The sequence below is a fragment of the Lotus japonicus genome, chromosome 5 (genome assembly GCF_012489685.1).
Source record: "Lotus japonicus ecotype B-129 chromosome 5, LjGifu_v1.2".
Taxonomy (NCBI): Eukaryota; Viridiplantae; Streptophyta; class Magnoliopsida; order Fabales; family Fabaceae; genus Lotus; species Lotus japonicus.
In genome coordinates, this window is record NC_080045.1 from 20,343,584 (window position 1) to 20,352,694 (window position 9,111).

The window sequence follows — 9,111 nt, forward strand, 5'->3', positions numbered from 1 at the left end:
GTAAGCAGAAATGGAATGCATGGCATTGGCTATTCTAAACCAATTAGAAATGAGCCTTCTGTGTCTAAAGCTAAATCCTTGTATGAATGCTTTGTTCCCTCTGGTACCATATTGCCTGATCCTGTACCTGCTGAAGTTGCTAAAAACCCTCTTAAAAAGGGATCTTTCTCTATGACTAAATATCATGCAAATATTCCTTTAAAATATCATGTTGAGACACCCAAGGTGATCAGAACCTTTGGGGTAACTAACAAAAGAGGACCCAGAAAGTGGGTACCTAAGGACAAGATTATCTATGTTGCAGATATCCTTGATAGCTCCACTGAAACACCAATCATGGTATCTGGACAGTGGATGCTCGCGTCACATGACGGGAGAAAAGCGTATGTTCCGAGAGCTGAAACTTAAGCCTGGAGGCGAAGTTGGCTTTGGAGGAAATGAAAAGGGTAAAATTATTGGTACTGGTACTATTTGTGTAGATAGTAGTCCATGCATTGATAATGTTTTATTGGTAGACGGCTTAACACATAACTTATTGTCTATAAGTCAATTAGCTGACAAGGGTTATGATGTTATATTCAATCAAAAGTCCTGCCGGGCTGTAAGTCAGATCGATGGCTCTGTTCTGTTTAACAGCAAGAGGAAGAACAACATTTATAAGATCAGATTATCTGAGTTGGAGGCTCAGAATGTGAAGTGCCTTCTGTCTGTTAATGAAGAGCAGTGGGTATGGCATAGACGGTTAGGGCATGCCAGTATGAGAAAGATTTCTCAGCTGAGCAAGCTAAACCTTGTCAGGGGCTTACCCAATCTGAAGTTCGCTTCAGACGCTCTTTGTGAAGCATGTCAGAAAGGCAAATTCACAAAAGTCCCTTTCAAGGCAAAGAATGTTGTCTCAACCTCAAGGCCGTTAGAACTTCTGCATATCGACCTGTTTGGACCAGTGAAAACTGAGTCTATAGGTGGCAAGAGATATGGGATGGTTATCGTTGATGACTATAGCCGCTGGACATGGGTAAAGTTTCTAACCCGCAAGGATGAGTCTCATGCTGTGTTCTCTACCTTCATTGCTCAAGTGCAAAACGAGAAGGCTTGTAGAATTGTGCGTGTCAGAAGTGACCATGGTGGAGAGTTTGAGAATGACAAGTTTGAGAGTCTGTTTGATTCCTATGGAATTACACATGATTTCTCTTGTCCCAGAACTCCTCAACAAAATGGTGTTGTTGAGAGGAAGAATAGAACTCTTCAGGAGATGGCTAGAACCATGCTCCAAGAAACTGGCATGGCTAAGCACTTTTGGGCAGAGGCAGTAAATACAGCATGTTACATTCAGAACAGAATCTCTGTGAGACCAATTCTGAAAAAGACTCCTTATGAATTGTGGAAGAACATAAAACCCAACATTTCTTATTTTCATCCTTTTGGCTGTGTTTGTTATGTTCTCAATACTAAGGATAGATTGCATAAATTTGATGCTAAATCTTCTAAGTGTCTATTACTTGGTTATTCTGATAGATCTAAAGGTTTTAGATTTTATAATACTGATGCTAAGACTATTGAAGAATCTATTCATGTTAGATTTGATGATAAGCTTGACTCTGACCAGTCAAAGCTAGTTGAAAAGTTTGCAGATTTAAGCATTAATGTTTCTGACAAAGGCAAAGCTCCAGAGGAAGTTGAGCCAGAGGAAGATGAACCAGAGGAAGAAGCTGGTCCCTCTAACTCACAAACTCTGAAGAAGAGCAGAATCACTGCAGCTCATCCTAAGGAATTGATTCTGGGCAACAAAGATGAACCAGTCAGAACCAGATCTGCCTTCAGACCCTCTGAAGAGACCTTGCTGAGTCTGAAAGGATTGGTGTCCTTAATTGAACCCAAGTCCATAGATGAAGCTCTTCAGGACAAGGATTGGATTCTGGCCATGGAAGAAGAATTGAATCAATTCTCCAAGAACGATGTTTGGAGCTTAGTGAAGAAGCCTGAGAATGTCCATGTTATTGGAACGAAATGGGTATTCAGAAACAAGCTAAATGAGAAAGGAGATGTAGTCAGAAACAAGGCAAGGCTAGTTGCTCAAGGCTACAGCCAGCAGGAAGGAATAGACTACACTGAAACATTTGCTCCAGTAGCAAGACTGGAAGCAATCAGACTATTGATTTCTTTCTCAGTAAATCACAACATAGTTCTACATCAGATGGACGTAAAGAGTGCCTTCCTAAACGGTTATATCTCAGAGGAAGTCTATGTTCATCAACCCCCAGGTTTTGAAGATGAAAAGAAACCAGACCATGTGTTCAAATTGCAGAAATCACTCTACGGTCTGAAGCAAGCTCCCAGAGCATGGTATGAGAGACTTAGCTCATTCCTTCTGGAGAATGAGTTTGTAAGGGGTAAAGTAGATACAACTCTCTTTTGCAAGACTTATAAAGATGATATCTTAATTGTGCAAATTTATGTTGATGATATTATATTTGGTTCTGCTAATCAATCTCTATGCAAAGAATTTTCTGAGATGATGCAGGCTGAATTTGAGATGAGTATGATGGGAGAATTAAAGTACTTTCTGGGAATACAAGTTGATCAAACACCAGAAGGAACATATATCCATCAGAGCAAGTACACTAAAGAACTTCTGAAGAAGTTCAATATGCTGGAATCTACAGTGGCCAAGACTCCAATGCATCCAACATGCATTATGGAAAAAGAAGATATAAGTGGTAAAGTATGTCAGAAGCTCTATCGTGGCATGATAGGTTCACTTCTGTACTTAACTGCATCTAGGCCAGACATATTATTTAGTGTTCATTTATGTGCTCGTTTCCAATCAGATCCAAGGGAAACCCACTTAACTGCTGTTAAGAGGATCCTAAGGTATCTGAAAGGCACCACTAACCTTGGCTTGATGTATAAGAAAACATCAGAGTATAAGCTTTCAGGTTATTGTGATGCTGATTATGCTGGAGATAGAACAGAGAGAAAAAGTACTTCTGGAAATTGTCAATTTCTGGGAAGCAATCTAGTCTCATGGGCAAGCAAGAGGCAATCAACCATTGCTCTATCAACTGCAGAGGCAGAATATATCTCAGCAGCAATATGCAGCACTCAGATGCTCTGGATGAAACATCAGCTGGAGGATTATCAGATCCTTGAGAGCAATATCCCAATCTATTGTGATAACACTGCTGCAATTTCGTTGAGCAAGAATCCTATCTTGCATTCAAGGGCAAAGCACATTGAGGTAAAGTATCACTTCATTAGAGATTATGTGCAGAAGGGCGTACTTCTTCTGAAGTTTGTTGATACTGACCATCAATGGGCAGATATCTTTACAAAGCCCTTAGCTGAAGATAGATTTAATTTTATTCTGAAAAATCTAAACATGGACTTTTGTCCAGAGTGAAGATAGATCAGAACCTCTGACTATGATACTTCTTGATCAGAAGATGTCTAGTCCAGAAGGTAACTCAATCAGAGTGTGTGTGCCCACTGGTACTGACTCTGAAGCTGAGACAACAACACGTGCGTCAGAATTTCTGATGCATAGTTCCTTGTGCCCGTGAGACAGTCTGTTGTGATTGCGTGTAGATATGCTTATCTCCTGTGTGTGATTGTGTATTTTACTGTTACTGTCTATCTTTAATTTTCAACCGTTGATCTTAAAGTGCTTTTTGAATCAACAACGGTTATTTGATAAAACCCACTATACACACACGTTCTCTCTCACTTCCGGTTTTCACTCTCGCACTCCCTGCTTTTCAAAACCGCCTCCTTCGTGATTTCTCTCTCGATCTCTCTTCATCCTTCAAACTTCATCTTCTACCTCAAACCTTCAACCTCTTCAAAATGGTGAGACAAACCGGGCAAGACGAGCTACAAAGTGATGGACCTTCACCCCAAACTCAGGGTCTGGCACAAGATCCTGCTCAACTGCATCAATCAACGACCAAAGGGCAGTTCTCCAGACTACATCAACTTCAATCAGAAGGCGATGCTGTTCTTCATTCAAGACAAGGAGAAGATCTGCCTTCCCTACTTCCTGTTCTCCTATTTGAAGGAATGCATCCGGAAGTCTCGCACCACCTCCTCCATCAAGTCAGCCATCAAATATATCCCCTTTGGGAGGCTGATCTCAGACTTTCTCATTGAAAGCAACTTGGTGCAAGATTTGATCAATGCTGGTTGCACAGAGGACTTGAGCACAATTGTTAGCGATGTCTTCACTGCCAACTCTCTGAAGAAGATGGGTTTGGTCCAGAAGAAGATTGCTCCTGCTCATGAGGACACATCTTCTGAGATCAGAGGAAGAAGAATGCCTCTGAATGACTACCCTCTGTGGACTCAAGCAGACCATCCTGAAGCCATCAGATGCTATGTTGAAGACCTCAGGGCTCAAGGATTCGAGATTGACCTTGATGATTTCGTCAGCAGACTTCCACCAGCTCCAGAGTTTCCTTCTCCTCCCAAGAAGAAAACCAAGAGGAAGATGGTTCTGGACGAATCCTCAGAGGAATCTGATGTCCCTCTGGTCAAGAAGGCGAAGAGCAAGCCTGATGATGATGATGGTGATGATAGTGAGGATGGTCCTCCAAAGAAGAAGCAGAAGAAAGTCAGAATTGTGGTGAAGCCTACTCGGGTGGAACCAGCTGCTGCAGAGGTCAGAAGGACTGAACCTCCTGCCAGAGTGACTCGATCATCAGCACATTCAAGTAAGCCTGCACTTACCTCTGATGATGATTTGAATTTATTTGATGCACTCCCAATTTCTGCCTTACTCCAACACTCTTCAAATCCCCTCACTCCTATTCATGAATCCCAGCCAGCCGCACAAACCACCTCTCCACCACATTCCCCAAGATCTTCATTCTTTCAACCTTCTCCTGCTGAAGCACCACTCTGGAATTTGCTTCAGAACCAACCCTCTAGGTCAGAAGATCCAACCTCTCTCCTTACCATTCCATACGACTCATTAACTTCTGAACCCATCATCCCCAACCAACCAGAACCCAAACCAACAGAACCACAACCCAGAACGTCTGATCACTCTGCTCCCAGAGCATCAGCACGTCCTGCTGTCAGAACCACGGATACAGACTCTTCATCAGCCTTCACACCTGTATCCTTCCCCATCAATGTCTTTGACTCTCCTCCCTCCAATACCTCTGAATCACTTAGAAAATTCATGGAGGTTAGGAAAGAGAAGGTATCTGCCTTGGAAGAATATTACCTTACCTGTCCAAGCCCTAGGCAATATCCTGGCCCTAGACCTGAACGTCTAGTTGACCCAGATGAACCTATCTTGGCCAATCCTATCCAAGAGGCAGACCCCTTAGTCCAACAGGCTCACCCTGTCCCTGACCAACAAGAGCCAATTCAACCAGACCCTGAACCTGAACAATCAGTATCTAACCAATCCTCGGTTAGATCACCTCACCCTCTGGTTGAAACTTCAGACCCTCACCGTGGAACCTCTGAACCCAATGCTCCCATAATTAACATTGGTTCTCCACAAGGTGTCTCTGAAGCTCATAGCAGCAATCACCCAGCCTCTCCTGCACCCAACCTCTCCATCATTCCCTATACTCACCTTCAACCCACATCTCTCTCTGAGTGCATCAATATTTTCAATCATGAAGCCTCCTTGAGGCTCCGCAATGTGCACGGTCAGACTGACCTCAGTGAGAATGCTGAAAATGTGGCTGATGAGTGGAACAATTTGAGCACTTGGCTGGTGGCTCAGTTTCCCGTTATGCTGCAGCTCCTGCATGCAGAGGGAAGTCAGAGCATTGAGGCTGCAAAGCAAAGGTTTGCTAGGAGGGTGGCTCTTCATGAACTCGAACAGAGAACCAAGCTTCTTGAAGCCATTGAAGAAGCCAAGAGACAGAAAGAACAAGAAGAAGAAGCTGCCCGTCAAGCAGCAGCTCAGGCTGAACAAGCCAGACTTGAGGCAGAACGTCTTGAAGCTGAGGCTGAGGCAGAGCGACTTGCACCAGTTCTGTTTACTCCTGCTGCTTCTGCTTCCATTCCAGAACCTCAAGCTGCTCAGAACGTTCCTTCCAGCTCTACTCCGACAAGCTCATCCAGACTCGACATCATGGAACAACGTCTTGACACTCATGAATCCATGCTGATTGAGATGAAGCACATGATGATGGAACTTCTGCGCCGTACTGACAAATCTTAGTTTTTTAGGATCTCTTCTTTTTCTTCCTTTTCCTTTTTATTTAACGTTGTTTTATTTAAACTCTGCTTATTTACTTACTTTAATTTGTTCATTTGTGATTCTATATGCATATATCTATATATATTTGTGGCACATATGTTTGCAAAACCTGTTTTATTCATAATTGTTCTATGTTTACATCATAATTCTTTCCATCATACATTATTCCCTATATCTAGAATGGAGGATCCTTCCTCATTCTTCTGCATTCTTGGCGCTGCTCCACTCTTTCCTTCTCCAGACGATCCAATGCATACTCTATGTTGCCAAGTTTGATGCTCAGATCATCTTTTTCTAGACTATCTTCTGTCGTCTTGAGTCTCTTTTCCACAGTCTCCTTCTCTTCCAGCAGATTCAGCTCCCGCTGGCAAAGCTCCTGAATCTCTTCCACGAAGCAGAGGAACTCCTTCAGATCTTTCTCCATCTCTGGACCAAGATCTTCTTCAAGCAGTGTCTTCGTCAGCTCTTGTATGGTCTTTGTACCATCGGGATGCCTAATATTGAGGAACATATCTTCCTCAAACGCCTTCCTTCTGAGCTCTTCTAATGCCATTCTGTATGATGCCATTTTTTTTCTGAATATTATTCGAGGTGTGAAGCTTACCTTTCTCTCCAACGTTTTTATAGGCTTCACTTTCTCTCTGAAAGTTAATGCTCTTACAGTTTCTCGAGGTTAAGTACTTGGTAACTGACCCTTCTATTTCCTCACTTGACCGGTGGTAAACGTTCATCCCTTGCATTAACTCTTCTCTTTATTATCGCCTCACTCTGATTCTTACATCATCTTCATTTTCTTTCCACTTAGACCTTCTCTAAGGGGGAAGTACCTTGTACTTCAAGCTAAGTTTTTTCACACCCCAAGCTTTTTGCTTATGACAAAAAGGGGGAGTAAACCCAGTTTTTGATGTGTAAGATGTGTTAGTGTGACTTATTTTTCTTTTGGAGATTTTAAGAGTTCCACCTTCATGACCATAGATGTGTCACTGGGCAAATACAAGGAATACATTTCACTTCTTCTGAAGTGATTCTAAGTTGACTCTGATACCCAAGACTCTGATACCTTGTCCATGACTCTGATCACTTATGCGCTCTGATTATTCGTTTTTCATCTATGTCATAAGCTTTTCACTCTGAACTCTTATATGATTTAGCTCAGAATCTAGACTTTACTAACGTTTTCATCAAGTATTAGATTCAGGGGGAGCTAAGCTCAGAATCAAGCAGTGACTTGAATTCAGAATGAGCAAGATAAACTATTCACATCAGGATAAGTCTTATTCTATATCTCTAAACTCTGAGTGAATTCAGTTTAATGTTTAAGAATTGTTCATCAAAAATCTTAGTTTTGTCATCATCAAAAAGGGGGAGATTGTAAGATCAAGTTTTGATCTAGTAGTACAACTCTATGTTTTGATGATTACAAGTTAACCTTTTGATATGAACAATTGTGGTACTCTAACGTGTTTTTCTGAGTGTGCTATTTACAGGCTCTGACCCTGACTCAATTTCACACAAATCAGAAGCACTGTGTATAAAGGGTAACCCAAGCAACGCTTTCGCATTCACCATGTTCAGTATGAACAGTGGAAAAGCTTCAGAAGATCTGAAGCTATACAAACTCTGATGAGGACTCAGTCGCTAGAAGCTCTGATGATCCAGAAGTTCTGACAACCAAGAAACACTGAAGGTTCAGATGTTCCGATGGTGTAGAAGACTCTGAAGATCCAGAAGCTGAATAGTGGAAACTCTGAAGTCCAGAAGCAAGAAACTCTGAAGGCCATGTTCTTCCCTCTGAGTTCAGAATCAGAAGATACAATGGTCAGAGGATCTGTGCTTTCCCTCTGACTCTGATCAACCTGCTTCACAAGTTCCAATACGAAGCATTCCTCTGATCAGAAGTCTCCTAGGTTAAAAGGTCAAGTCGCTATCCAAGTACAAAAGCAAGTGTACCTTCCTGACGACCTACCTAACGTTCTCAGCCACAGCAGAAGCTGGATTTTCCAGAACTGCCCTCCAACGGTAGCATTTCCATGCAACGCTCAACCCTAATCCTTGGAGTATATATAGAGGCTGAAGATTGAAAGAAGCGGCAAGAAGAAGAAAAAATATACAAGAAGCAATACACACGCGCAAGACATATTCTAAGCTTTCTTTCATCTTGTAATTTATTTTAGTTTACACTCAGCTTATTCAGAAGCAAACCCTTGTAAACACCAACCTCAAACAGTTGTTTGATTTTTCCTTTAGGAGATCAAGGTTGATCGGATCCTAGAGAAAACTAAGAGAGTGAATCTTAGTGTGAGCTAAGTCAGTGTAATTGTTAGTCACTTGTAGGTTTCAAGTGCAGTTGTAACTCTTACCTGATTAGTGGATTGCCTTCATTCTAAGAAGGAAGAAATCACCTTAACGGGTGGACTGGAGTAGCTTGAGTGATTTATCAAGTGAACCAGGATAAAATCCTTGTGTGCTTTTCTATCTCTATCTTTTGCACTTAGTTCTCGAAAAGATTTGTTAAAATCTTTAAGGTGGTAGTTTTTGTACTGAAAACGTTATTCAAACCCCCCCTTTCTACCGTTTTTCATACCTTCATATAATGCTTTGTTTAGTGTTCAAATGATGTTTTTTTGTTCATAATTATATATTTGCTTTCCTGGATATGAATAGGTGAGATTTTAAGATGTTTGTTTGAACTTTTTTAGTGCAAAATAGAATGAGAGATAATTATGCAACTGTTCCTACCTCATAACATGACCTTTCTAACCATTTTCCGTTTTAGTGAGTACTTGCATATGTTGGCCTTCTATGATGCATGTTTGATGCAGGTGACTTTGGTCCTGCTAGATAGTTGGGGCCCCAAGTTATAAGTGCTTGGAGCTGCTTGCTGATTTACC